This window comes from Coturnix japonica, chromosome 4 (assembly GCF_001577835.2).
Source record: "Coturnix japonica isolate 7356 chromosome 4, Coturnix japonica 2.1, whole genome shotgun sequence".
NCBI lineage: Eukaryota > Metazoa > Chordata > Aves > Galliformes > Phasianidae > Coturnix > Coturnix japonica.
The window spans coordinates 53,444,128-53,459,347 of NC_029519.1; the positions used below are offsets into that span (position 1 = coordinate 53,444,128).

Here is a 15,220-nt window from a genome sequence, read left to right on the forward strand (position 1 = left end):
CATGTTTAAGTTTAAATTAAAGGCTCTTAAGCAAGAATTTTCTGAACTTGCAAAAGCTATCTACACTCCAAGAGGATCTTTTCTTACAGCTTCTGAGCCACTAGTCTCACCTGAAGTATAAAGGCAGTATATATGAGATCAGTTCCAAAGAAAACCTAAAGATGATTTTTGCTTGTCTACACAGAAATACATAGACACGCACACACATGCCTGTTTGCACTTTCATATTAAAACAAGAGCCATCTATATAATGAGTATTTTATTACTCTATAAATTTAATCTAAAGATATCAGATCTTGATATTTATGCATTCAATTCAGCACCACAGATTACACCATCTGATTTCTGGAATACACTTGTTCCACAGCACTCCCTCTTCTACTGTTCAAAAAGTGATTTTAAACTTCAGTGCCCATAACTATGTGCAACAAACATACTTGTTACACATAGAACCAAACCTTTAGCATTCTTCAGTTCCTAGGAAATGAATATAAATGTTGAATGCATCTGGCTGTACTTTGTCATTTGACTAGTTCAAGCGTTACCCACTTTTAGAAGACAAAGACATGCACAAGATGTGTGCAACCCCAAGGGAATGCCTACAAGCATTTGCATTCCTTCAGCTGATGCAAGTTCTTTGTTTACACTGGATGACTAAACATAGAACTGAATCTATCACCTTGCTGCACATCAGGTATCAAACATCACCTGCTTTCAGTTGCCATCAAGTTTTGCTGAAAACAGAGAGTGAGGATTATATAGACCCTTAACTAAACTTCTCAGGTAGCCTTCATCTCTACCATGATCTCACCTACAGACCTTGGAAAGACTTTGCAAAGCCCTCAGAACCATGTTTTATCACTCTTTCAGAAAGAATTTTGCAATCAAGGTGAAAAACAATTTCAAGTAGCATTTCTACTGATTTTCCATTATAATTTTATGATGTTTATAAATCTATAATTCCACAGACAAAATTATTAACGTTGAAGGCCTGCAGCAGTTTCTTTTTATGAGCAACCTTTTTTTCTCTTCAACCCTGACTGAAATGATTATGAAGGATCCCAAGACATTTAATTCCTACATGGTAGCAGCTGAGGCTGTAAACAAAGTTTGTTTTTGGAACTCATTCTAATGATAAAATTCATACTTCTGAGGGCACCCATTCCTGGCTGCTGACAAATAAATCCCATTGATGAATCCATCAATTTTCTCCTCAGCAATGTGAGTCTGATCCTTCTCTGCCGTCCGTACATCCATTGTGCACATTATTTACACCACAGTTCAAAAGTTCAGAGTTAGGCTGTCCACAAACAATGTTTACTACTCTTTAATGCTAATATATCCTGGACATAAGATACCCTAATTGCTGTCTAATCAGTTCAATAACACAACTTCAGTCCCTCTATGTGCCTGTACCTGCAAATATCCTTCCAATAACAGTGGGTGCAAGCAAGAGAAAAATAGTCAAATCTTCCTCCTCTGGCTCAGAAATGTTTTTTCAGTTCACTGCATTCACTTCTTACCCGTGCAACTGCTCAAAGTTTGAAACCCACTTTCCCACACACCTGTTATTCTGTCAGTCACAGGATGAGCACCTTACTTCCAGATCTCTAAAACTCACAAGGCTTGCCCTCACCAATAAGAAACAAACCAAAAAACTGGGCAAGGACCAGTGGGTCACTGAAGCCAGAGCTGCCACATAATGCTAGTTCTTTAAAGCAGCCAAGGTGCTGCCAAGGTGCAGGTATTCATCAGCCACTTGTGTTTCATTTCCTCACAGCAGACATCAAAAGCCAAAAAGGCACCTGATGAAACATTAAGGAGCATCAGGGTAGGAGAAGAGGGAGGGGTTAACAAAGGAACTAAGTGTATAAAACATAAACAACAGAAGTTAATAACCACCACAGAAGGCTCTGTTACACTGAGAAATTAGTCAATTTCTCAAATTCCAGATCTCCCAGAAGATGCTTGAGATACAAGTCAGAGAGCTGACAGATGTAATATGAGTTGGGAAGTGATTTCAAGAAAGAAAACCCTAGCAACCAAGAGACCTGTGAGACCTGTGGCAGAACATGCAGTGAGGATGGAAGATGATGAAAGTTGAAAAAGCAGCATAATCTTCTAATACCAAATAAACAAATTTGAAAAACTAATGGGAATTACTATTTTGCCTTCCCATTATTAACTCTTTCCAAAGCTCCTGCAGGTAGATACTTTGATCTTTTCAAGTACTTACGCTTAGAAAATCTTCTATTGCAGTTTGCTCCTTTGAGCCAGCTGAGGTGAAATGAGAGCTGAAAAACAACATGCCTTGCTTAAATAGTTGTCTTCATTCCTTTTACATACTAGCATTCCCCTCTCTCCAATATTGTCTTATATATTAGGAATTATAATTAAATCAGCAGCTCCAAGAGATCAGGCACACTGATGTCAGATGGGATGCAACTGACCAGGAAGGACAAGAATATACTGGGCAGCAAGCTGTCTGGGTTGGTCACCAGAGTTCTAAACTAAATTTGATAGAAGAGGGAGATGTACTTCTCAGTGACAGAGAAGAGTCAGGTAACACTGTCACTTTAGGAAGCAGCAGGGGAAACCTCAGATTTGTCCCAGAGGAATTTGGGAGGGCTCCTCCAAGAAGGTAACATGGCTGATAGCCCAGCTGAAGTGCCTCTACACCAATGCATGCAGCACTGGAAATAAGCATGAGAAGAAAGATATTGTGATGAAACTAGAAAATTATTACCTGTTAACCCAGAAATATGGTGGGATGAATCACAAAAATTGAATGCTATGATTGAGGATTACATGCTTTTTAGAAGGAATAGGCAGGGCAGGATGGGCCGGGTGTTGCCTTCTGTGTTAAGAAGTGGATAGATTGTGAAGAGCTGCCTCTAAGAAACAGCCATGATCAGGTTGAGAGCTTGTGGGTTAAAATTAGGGACCAGACCAATAAAGGACATCTGGTGGTCAGGGTCTACTACAGGCTGCCTGATCAAGGGGAGCCTGTTGACGAGGCCTTCTTGCTTCAGCTACAAGAAGTGTTGTGCTTACAAACTCATCCAGATGGGGATTTCAACCACCTGAATGTCTGCTGAAAAAGCAACACAGTGGGCTGCAAACAATCCAGGAGACTCCTGGAATTTGTTGAGGATAACTTCCTGGTCCAGGTATTGGACATACAAACCAGAGGTGAAGCTTTATTGGACCTGGTGTTCACCAATAGAGATCATTGGAAGAGATCATTAAAAAGGTTAAGATTGGAGGCAGTTTGAGCTGTAGAGTCCATGCCCTGACCAAGTTTGTGATCTCAAAGAATGCAGGCCTGGTAAAGTGCCTAAACTTTAGGGGAGCAAGCTTCAGGCTGCATAAGGAACTGTTGTATAGGATCCTCTGGGAATCCTTAGGGACAAAGGAATCGAACATTACTGGCAGCTCTTTAAGGACACCTTTCTGAGAGTACAAGAGCTCTCCATCCCCCAGCATAAGAAATGAAGCAGAGGAGGAAAGAAACTGGTATGGCTAAGCAAAGAACATGCTGGTCAAACTGATGGAAAAGAACGAAATATACAGGCAGTGGAAGCAGGAATGAACACCTGGGAAGAATACAGGTATGCCATCCAGTGTAGAAACTGGATAAGGAAAACCAAGGTGCAGACAGTGCAAAACTCATTGAGAGATCTGAAAAATAATGAGAAGAGGTTCTATAGGTGCCTTGGTAGAGAGAAGGTAAGGAGAGTGTTACAGTTGATACCATGGTAGGAAGGGATACCATCCAGGGGGACCTAAAAAGCCTTGAAAAGTGGGTGCACGTGAACCTAATGAAATTCAACAAGGTCAAGTGCAAGGTGTTACACTTGGGCCAATGTTACATCCTGCCTGATAATTTTTAGTCACTCTTTCTTTCTCTTTCCTTAAAGTCTACAATACAAACACACAGAACCTTTGTTGCCTATGTGTTACTGTCCCTGTACCACCACAGCCACCATCTCCATTTCCACTATTTCATCCCCAGCCATTTCTATTGTGAATTCAGACCTACTGTTCTTGAACAGCTTTGTTCACAGAGGGAGTTACCCTCTGATCTGGACTCCTGACCTGAGCATCACCCACCTGCTTTACATGGCACAAACAGTACACACTGAAAGGAATGAGTAACTAGGCACTCCTCAGCCTCCTGCTGGTTGCTTAATCATGGCTCCTGCCCAATCACATACAGGACAAATGGGCTCAGTAATAGTGGTACATCCATCAATAGTGACCAAGATTTTTAATTTATTTTCAGAAAGCAAGAGTTGTTGTATATATGATTTTAGCTCACTAGGAAATAACAATTATTTGATTTTACTGACATGTAGAGAGAGAAGAAAAACAAATAAATAAACAAAAACCAAACCAAACGAAAACAAAAAACAACCAAAACTAATTCATATTTAGAGGTTCAGGAACAGAATGTCTTCCTATGCTGCAAGATGAGCCAGTAAAGAAAAGACCAGTGCGGATGAACAGAGAACTTTTTCTGAGACTCAAAGAGAAAAAGGTAATCTACCCCTGTGGTAGAAGAGACAGGCAACTTGGGGAGCATACAAAGAAACTCTAAGGATATGCAAGAAGAAAACTAGAAAAGCAAAAACCAAGCATGAACTCAACCTGACCATTATAGTTAAGGAAAACAATTTTTTTTTACAAATATACTAACAGTAAGAGGAGGGCTAAGAAGAATCTCCATCCTTTACTGGATGTGGAGGGGAACAAAACACTGAGAATAAGGAAAAGGCTGAGGTTCTCAATGCCTCCTTCACACCTGTCTTTAAAAGTCAGACCAGTTATCTTCAAGGTACCATACCCCTTGACTTGAAAATCTTGGATGGGATTCAGGTAGAAACATTTGGAGACCAACTATTCCACCTAGACTGTCACAATTCCAGGGGGCTTCACTTGAGAATGCTGAGAGAGCTGGTAGAGGTGATAGCCAAGCCACTTTTTGCCATTTATGAGCATTCCTGGTAAACTAAAAGGCCCTAGAGAACTGGAGGCTTGTCAGTGTGACTCTTATCTACAAGAAGTGTTATAAAGAAGGCCTGTCAGCCTGATCTCAGTATCAGAAAAAGTTATGGAGTAGGTCATGTCCAATGAGATCTCACTGCATATGCAGGACTGCCAGGGAATCAAGCCTAGCAAGCATGGATTCACAAAAGGCAGGTCCTGCTTCTCCAGGCTGATCTCCCCTTCTATGACCAAATGACCCACCTGGTGGATGAGGGAAAGGCTGTTGATGGAGTCCACCCAGACTTTAACAAAGTCTTTGATGTTGCCTCCCACAGTACCTCCTGGAGAAGTCAGCAGCCCACTGCCTGGATGTATGTGCTCTTTGATGCATAAAGAACTCTCTTGCAGGCAGGTTCTGAAGTGTAATAATAAATGGAGTTTAATCCAGCTGGAGACTGGTCACAAGTGGTGTTCCCCAGGGGTCAGTATTGGAGCCTATCCTCTTTAAAATCTGTACTGATGATCTGGATGAGGGGATTGAATGTATCCTCTAAGTTTGCAGATGACACCAAGTTGTCAGGAAGTGTCAGTCTGCATGGGGGTAGGAAGATCCTGCAGAGGGATCTGGACAGTCTGGAAAGCTGGGCTGAGGCCAGCAGGATGAAGTTCAACAAGACCAGCTACACATGAGCAAACACTGTCCTCAAGAAGCCAAGAAGGCTGATAGCATCCTGGCTTGTATCAGAAATATTATTGCCAGAAGAAGCGTGGAGGTGATCATCCCCCTGTACTCAGCTCTGGTACTCAAGTCTTGTGTTCAGTTTTGGGTGTCTCACTGTAAGAAAGACACTGAGGCCCTGAAGCACTTTCAGAGACAGTAAGAAAGCTGATGGAGGTTCTAGAGCACAAACCTTATTAGGAGCGGTTGAAGGAACTGGGATTGTTTAGTCTAAAGAAGAGGGTACTTAAGGGAGAGCTTGTAACCCTCTACAAGTACATGAGTGGCGATTGTGGTGAGATGGTAGTTGTCCCCTTCTGCTGTGTAACCAGCAATAGGACTAGAGGGAATGGTTTCAGATTGCATCTGGGGACATTCATGTTGGATACTAAAAAAAATTTCTTCTCTGTAAGAGTGGTCAGGTGCTGGAACGGGCTACTCAGAGAGGGAGTTGAGTCCCTTAGCCTGGAAGTGTCCAAGAAACACTTAGATGTTGTACAGTGGGACATGGCTTAGGGAAGGAAAGAGTGGTGGTAGGTGGATGGTTGGACTGGATAATCTGGACATCTTTTTCAACACTGGTGATCCTATGATTCTACAATTCTCAGAATCACAGAACCTCCAAAGTTGGAAAAGACCTGCAAGAACAGCCCAATTATCCACCATCATTATACATCATTATGAATTCAAATGAATACCACTGCATTCAATGAAGCTGCTCCAGTAAGTGTCCAAAGTATCTCATTAATTGTACATTGTAAGGATTGCATTATACATTATCTGCAATGAAGAAAATTCCACATGCTTTGACACATAAAGGTTTGAGCATGCAAGACATCAACAACTGAAAAAATTAACATTCAGTAGTTGACTTGTGAAAAATGGAAACAAAAAGAAGGAAAAAAGAAAAAACACAAAGCTCACGACAACTTCCTGACAGGCTTCTGCATAGTCAGTTATGTACAGAAAAAAAAAAGTAATATCAGCATTTTGCTTTTTTCAGCATTATCAGAAATTTTATATACCCCACTATCTACATAATAGTTAGAAACATTACATGTAATTTTCTAGAGGATCACAAAAGTAATTTATTGATGCCTATTGTGAAAAATTATATATATATAAAAATATATATGTGGCTGTGACAGCTGGTTGCTTTCCCACCTTCTCCATCTACACACACGGTATAAGATCAATTTTCCTTCCTCTTGTAGCTTGGTATTGCAAGTAATTCAGATGGCGTCCACATCAGTCATGTAAGAAAAATTGGTGTAATAAGGTTAGTTAGCTAGACCTCCTGTGAGATTTCCCCAGTGCTGCACCTAGTTCCTCCAAACCTGATGGCCTCCCTCACTCCCTTCACAGTATGGTGGAGCTGGCAAGCTCAGCGTAGAGCCAGGAATGAGACCTGGCACCAGTGCCTAAATTCCTGCTGGGAATTACAGACACAGCAAAGACTGACTTTAAATGAATCTGACTTGAACAGACTCTTCTCCTCCTCCCCAATAATGCTTTAGTCTCTCCAAATGTCTGACTGTTAAATGTCACCTTACTATAATTTCCTCTTTTGCAAACTTGGAAGTCAAAACAGATAGCAGCATAGAAAAGAAATACGAGGCCATAGCCACACTGTCCTTGTTCTACTACACACTAATATTTTCTTCTGTCCAGGTCCTCCTTAAAACTGCTTGCATTAGGCAAAATCCACTTGAAGGAGTGGGAGAGAAAACGTCCTTCTGAATTCAAAAAGTATTTACTAAATTCCAACCAGTGCCAGAAAAAATAGGAGGGAATTAAAATAAATAAATAAATAAATAAAAATATGAGTAATTATTTTTAGAGAGAATTTAGATATTTCTTTTTATATCAAGAATACTGTTTTTTCCTCTTTTATTATTTATAATATATTTGTTGTGTTTAATTAAATGCCACATTATATTGAATTGCTGATATTCAAACTCATTTCACAAGGCCATGCTACTTGTTAGATCATCTGTGAACACACTATATTAATCACATCACCTAATGCCACAGACTATGCATAAGCAGTGAGATTCCAAAACAAATATGATGGATTTGGGCACATATTTTCACTGGCAGTGAGCAAACAGCATATGTCTGCATCTCCTGCAATGCTCCAAAAATCTCTGCAAACCGTTCTAAAGCCCAGCTAGAAACTCTAAATATAGGTTGCTAGATAGATGGGAAATGAATCAAATCTGATTAGAAATAATAAGCAAAGACAAAGTAATGGAGCAGAGTGGCTTATAGCTCCACCAGGATCTGCCCAGGAACAAGAAGCGTAGTACTGGAGTGAGGCAGAGACAAAATAAAACTCTTCTATTTAGCACCAGTACCCTTCACCTGGATGAGAAGGCAAAAAACTGCAAATAAGAAAAGACATCAGAATAACAAATAACTGCAGACAGTCACTTCGGACCTATTCTGAAACAACAGAATACACTTTAAAAAGCAGTAAAACCAATAAAAATCCAGTCATCTTGAAAAAGGAGAGTCTTAGCTGCAATAAAGGCAGTCAATAAAGAAGCTCTCTCATTTAAACATCAAATGCACATTGTTTTGCAACACCTGTTATTCAGCCATAATAGCTTTCTTAACCTGTCAAAGTGTTTAAGCTGAGGAAAAGAAATGGGCCTCCAGCTGTGCGCTTCGGTGGAGAAAGCCTGCGCGAAACGATATTAGTTTAATGAAATGTGTACAGATTGTAATTGTGGTAATAAGAGGGCAATTCCCTCAGGGGCAGTAGAAAGACGGTGAGCGCAGCCAAGCAGAAAACAGAAGCCACAGTCTGAAGAAAGACTGATACCCTGCATGCAGCCCCTCACTCCCCAGCCCATTGCATAGCCCTAGCTGGCCTTCTCCCCAGCAGGGCCAGGACAGACCCTCCTTGGCAGCCATCCCTAGAGAAGAGGCCCAAGAGTCTGGTTCAAAACAGGGCAGCCTGACAGGATCTGCAGCACTGATTCATAGACATGCACTGAGATGGAAAAGTAGAAAAACTGTGTTCTGGGGAAAAAAAAAAAAAAAAAAAAGACAGACCATTGGTAGGGGGTAGGAAAAAGCAATCTTGAGCCACTTACAAACCTTTACCTCTTGTTTCTTAAAAGAATGAACACTAGTTTCATCTTGCTTGACCACACAAACACAGCGTACCCAGTCACGCCAGGCAGATTCCTGCAGAAAACCTACCAACATGTGTCACACTGCAGCAAATACTGTTTACAAGAGCTTCTGATCTCATAAAATCTTTGTCAGCTGAGCCTGCTGCAATAGTTTGACAGCACAGTTCAATAAATCCATCCTTATGGCAGTTCAGTCAGCTTAGTGGGTGTCACAGAGATCCATCAGCTCCCAGGAGTATTTTCTTAAGTCAACCTGACTGCAGGCTGTGAATAGCTCAGCAGCCAGCAAGGCAATGCTGAAACAAAACGAAGATTTCTCTTCATAGATGTACAGCTATTCATACAATCATAGACTGCCTTGGGTTGGAAGATATCTTAAAGAATCCCTAAGAAGAGGCACCTGTGAGACCAGGGCAGAGCTGGAGCAAGACTGAAAACAGGCTAGCTATCATGCCCATGGACTTCTCCTGTTCACACCATGGGTTCATAAATGCATGAGTACATAAGTAGAAAAATGAAAAAGATAATGCTTTAGAGTACTCTAGAGTAGCTTTCATGCTAGAGGACAGTATCAGGTAACCTTCAGAGGGCCCTTCCAAATTCCTTAGTTTATATTCTATACTAGGCAGTTATATATATATATATATGCTTTAATATATATATATATATAATATATATATATATATATTCAGGTATATATATTCAGAGTCAGAGACAGAAAAAGGCAGCAATGAAATCAAGGAAGACTGAAATGGTCGAAATAAAGGAAAAATTAATAAGACTGTAAAATGAAAGTATGGGAAAAGGGGGGAAAAAAGTTACAATAAGTCAGACTGAGAAATAAAAGCACAAGAATCATGGTGTGGCCTCATTGCAGCCTTGTAGTATTTGAAGGCAGCATATAAACTGGAGCAGGAATGATTGTTTATGAGGGTGGATAGTGATAGAACAAGGGGGAATGGTTTTAAACTGAGACGGGGAGGTTTAGGCTAGGAATAGGCTTTTCACACAGAGGGTGGTAATACACTGGAACAGGTTGTCCAAGGAGGTTGTGGATGCCTCATTCCTGGAAGCATTCAAGGTCAAGCTGGATGTGGCTCCAGGCAGCCTGGTCTGATGGTTAGTGACCCTGCATATAGCAGGGGGGTTGAAACTATATGATCACTGTGGTACTCTTTGCAACCCAGGCCATTCTATGATTCTATGTTCCAGAAAAGCATCAAAATAAATGAAGAGGCAGAAAATCAGAAGTATTTTATCTTATGAACAAAAACAGAAGAAGCTGAAAGAAGGGCACGTTAATACAAAATAGATGTCAGTCTAAGTTAAATCCTGTATTTGGAGCTGAAGGAAACTTTTCAGTCAGGGTCACGATTCAGAAATAGAAAAATATGGCAATTCATCCAAGACTGTTACCAGCAGTAATACATACCATGTTGTTTCATTTCCAGTTGTCTTATTTACTACTGAAATACTAGAAAAAACAATCCATGGCTGTATTAGACAGTTTGGAGAATAATGTTTTTTGTTTATTTTTTTTCCAGTGTGAGTAATTCACCTATGAACTTTGTGCCACTGTCAATCAGAAAAGAAACTGAAAAAATGTCATCTGGAACCAAGCAGCCACTCACCTGAAAAGGGTTGCATGGAGGTATTCAAAGCATTAAATGGCAAGCTGGGTAGCAGAACAGTGAAACTTATCCTGCTTAACTGCTCAGAACACTACTGGTATCTCTTTATAGAAAACGCATCTGCAACATACAGGAGAGAAATGCCTATGTCTCTTGCAGGATAGCGTAAAGAGATATTGCAGGCAGGGCTGGAATCTCAGCTATTTATTTTGGGTACTACTAGAAGGTTAACAAAGGCTATCAGTCTTTTAAACCTTCATGTTCCAGCTCTGCACAAGCCTATTTCTGCTCATTTTAAACAGGAGCAAGCTGGAGCTGCCTGTTGCCATTTAGAGATGTCAGCAAGCTGCAGACCTGTACTTCAGCTCTCTGGTAGAACTTAAGGGAATATCACAATGCTTTGAACTCATTTCCCTAATTGTAAGGAATAGCTTGCAACACAATGTCTGTAATTAGGTAGAAAAGTGTTGAGAGCACAGTGATAACACTCATCAGACTCAGAGTAATTCCATTTCCCTGTGGGTAAATCTGTGCCATTGATACAGACATCCCTGAGCTCTTCCCTGCATACCTTTAAAACTACCTCAGCTGCAGCAGCTCTTGACCCAGGATAACTTGGGTGATACAGCTAGCAAAACTTTTGATGCAAAAGGGACTGAGGAGCAGGGGAGGAATGAAAGGCAGCCCTCCGCTTCTCCATACTATGTATCTTTTAACGAAGGTCAAGAGAATTGCTCAGACTTCTCCAGCTGAGGCCTTGGTTGTAATGTGATGCCATCACCTCTCATCAGTCACATCTCCTTCTGAGCAGGGATGTCGCAGAGAACAATGTGACTGATGCAACCTGACACACCATGTCACCATGCCAGACCCGCCAGCTGGGAAACTGAGAGGGGGAAAAAAAAAAAAAAAACAAAAAAAAAACGAGGAAAGAAAAAGAAAAATGAAAAAGGCTTCAGAAAAAAAAGCAACTGATTAAGAACACATGTTCAGTGGGTTTTTTTTGTTTTTAGAAAAGGCTGTGTTGCCTGCAGAAGTAAAAAAGGAAAATATGGCTCAGAAAAAGAAAATTGATCAGGGACAAATCAGTAAGCCAATAGGTTCAATGGAGGCTTAAGCAAACCTTTCAGTGCAGAGAAAGATACAAAGCAAGTCATAGATTCTATTTCAATCCTTCTGAAACACTACGCCAAGAAACTGAGACTCTCCACAGAGGGTAGATTTGAATCCCTGTGGACTGGGCTAATCATATTCATACCCTTCTTACTGCATCATGTGTTCTGATTTCCTCTGATGAGAAAGCACAGAGATATTTGTTTGAAAAAAAAATAGTATCATTTTAACCGAAGACAAGTGGTAATGATGAAATAGGTATACACTTATATACTTCTGCAATAGGTATATTAATATCTGCTTGAGGAGTACAGAGACATTTGAGATTCAGGACTCCCACAGTTGGAGACAACCTGTTGCTTCTTCACTGAAAGCTGCTGAAGCAACTACTCAAGGCCAGAGAATTTTCCTTGTAAGAAGTCTCCTCCACCTGTCTGACCATCTGACAAGAAGTCTTCTGAGTCACGGAAGACTCAGATAACAGCATCTCAGTAAAAGACACTTCTGACACAAAGGTACAATTTGCCTCAGTGAGAAATGGATATATCTGAGATGCTATGTGAACAAATTTAGCAAAGCAAGGGATCAATTTGAGTACTTTGAGTTAACATCATCAAGGCAATTTAGAACAAATTAACACTTTTATTTTCTTATTTGTTTTTCATCAAACTCCAAGCCTTTCTTTCAAAGAGTGACCACAGAAGTACCTGAACACTTGCATACTAACAATTGCAGCATTGCATAGCCACAGAGGTGGAAAAATAAAAAACAAAAACTTTGCAGTATTCCTACTTATCTCCCTTCCAACATTAGCTAAGCTATATTTTACATATTGACCTAAATTCCACTAAATCCAATTCCTGTTTTTGAACAAGCATCTCTGTGACAGAAAATGCTGTCACTGGGATGCCAAAGTAATTGCCTGCAGAGACAATGTGGAACTTCTTTTGTTATTTCCTTAGCTAAATGCTAAATTGAATATGGAGAAAACAGTTCGGGTGCCATTTCATAGTCTAGAAGTCCCTGTCCTATCAATTATTAGCCTTAAGAATGAGAGTACACAATTTTCTAATGCTTGAATTTTGAGAATTAATTACCAATATTCCTTATAAATAAATAAATAAGTAAAAAAGAAGCAAGTTAAACATTAACATCAGAAAAATTCTCTTCCCTTTTCCTCCCTAAAAAGTTTTGAAATGTGCTGTCAACTTGAACTGTTCTCACTGACAGGCTCCAAACTAGTAGGCAGGTACTGCCATCTAGTTCTCCTCCCTTATCAATTGTCTTTGGGCACTTTCACTGCTAATGCCAATCACTGAATGAGAAGTTTATGGTGACATCTGCTTGACAGTGAGTCTGTGTTCACCTTCCAGGGCAATTTTTCTTCTCTTTAAATGTCAGTTTGTTTAACCTTATCCCAGTCACAGCTGCCAACAGTGTGCTGTGGTATCATTTCCAGTAGAAACAAGAAAACTATTGAACACAAAAATATTTAGTTCAGGATTACCCTCAGGCTGTCCACTCCTCAGGAAATAATCTAAGTTGACCACTTGTTGCTGATATCAACAAATTCTTTTTACTGCCTTGTTGATTTTTCCCTTTAATTGATTTTGTTGTTAGAGTCACTCCACCTGTAAGTTGTGGATGATCCAGAGCTAGCAAGGGTGGGCCACTGAGCCCACCATTTCAGTGACAGCACAGCTCCCTTCCCTTCACTAACAGGCTTGTGTACAAAAGACATTTGGTAAGCCACTTTCAGAGATGGATCTTAACAGCACCTGGAAATTAGCCAGCTCTATTCTAGCACTTCCCATTAAATTAAATTTAAAAAAACCTGTTGTTGACATATTAATGAAGTACTTAAAAGTTTAACTACCTTCACAGCATTGCTGATTTCAATATTATCAGCAATGTACTCTAAATCAAATCCACACATTTATTTTGCTTATTTATTGCTTTTTGTATTTGTGGAGGGACTGAAAATTTAGCTCCAAGAAGTACTATATATTAATAAAACTACTGGAAGGAAAGAAAAGGCAGGAAAAAGAATGAAAAGGACAGAGTTGAAATGGGACAGTATCTTTCAGGCCACATAAAGGAATCACAATCCTGGAATCACAACCACTAGCAGAGGCATGAAGAGCTGAGGTATGAGCCTTCTTTGTAGTGGAGAGAAGAGCCTCCCACATGGTTCCCGTGACAGTGTCTTGTGCTGAGACATGGAGTAACATCTAATTTCATACACCATCACATCCCAGCTCATACACAGGTGATAGTGGTCATATGGGCCACAGATTTCAGCCAGAAACTGAAAGACAGGAAGTATTAAGCAGGAATTTCAGATCAATACAAGTGGCAAGTTTGTACAGTCAATTTCAGAGTTATGTAGTAGCTTTTTTGTATTTTCTTTTACAAATAAATTAACAAACCAATTACCATAACTCAATCATTAACCAGTCTTTTAAAATATTCCAAAACTCATATTCACAAGCTAATGGTTACTAATAATTTATTTCTATTTGAAGGCTAAATATATATTAACTTCCATATCTTTACAGAATTGAATGAATTGAAAATATTGAATGCTCACAATGACCTGTTCATAGTAGAGTCAAGGAAATAAAAAAGTAGAGATGAAAAGAAAAACATTGGTTGTGTATACAATGTCTATATATCGCTACTTCCTTCAGTCCCTGGTAGGATGCATGAGGCATACCATAAAGGATGATGATTATAGACAGTTTGCTTTAAAGAAAATGTAATTCAGACCAGGTTCCAGTGACCACATATCAGGTCCATCAACACTGTCATCTTACTCCTTTATCTTTGCCACCACCTTTGAAGGAGACTGAAGCCAGCAGCCTGGATATGAAATCCTGCCTCATCACAGCATCCAGATTTGTGTTTCAGAGTCATTTTTTCTTCTTTCTTTACTGTTCATGCCTCTCTTATTTTTTAATTTCCTCCTTTACAAAAACTCACACTTATCTCTAGCTTCTAGAGAGTCAGATAATTTTCTGTGTTTCGGGGTATTTACTACAGGAATAAAATTAAAATATATAATTCATTCAAAAGACATGGATGTACCTGTCCATACTACTTAAAGGCAGATTCTATTGACAGCGTGGCCTAGCAGGGTTAGGCAATTATTAAACTATGTTCCTTATGCAGCATTATTTTTATTAGCCCAATTCAAAGACCTGCACTGTTCAAACTCCAATCCAGAACCACAGCTGAGAGCAAAATAATAAGTGAGGACATTGGAAGAGTGCTTTCTGCCACCATACCTCCCTTTCTACCTTCCTCCTAATTAATCCCCCTCTCTTCTTTCATTTCTGTCACTTCCCAGATTTTCTTCACTTTTTTCCTTCTGGAACTTTGGTAAGTCTTCCTTCCCTTGTGCTCCATTCCTTTATTCTCTCATATACCAACAAATACTCCATAGCAGACAGATTCATTCATCTCTAGCACCTTATCTGGTGAAGCATATGTTTCTTTTCTTTGAGGTCAGATTAACTATTCCTTATAAATGGTACAAAGGAGAAATATGCGTTGGCAGCAAGTTCTGCTACTCTTAGCCATCATTTCTGTCCAGTGCATTAAGCCAATTTAACATGCTTAAACAC

At 39.8% G+C, this 15,220-nt stretch overlaps 1 long non-coding RNA gene across 1 annotated transcript in view; it reads right to left on the bottom strand.

The window, feature by feature from the left end:
* Positions 1–15,220, bottom strand: part of LOC107313620 — a 118,652-nt gene that overhangs the window by 81,301 nt on the left and 22,131 nt on the right. The gene's annotated exons all lie outside the window — the stretch shown is intronic.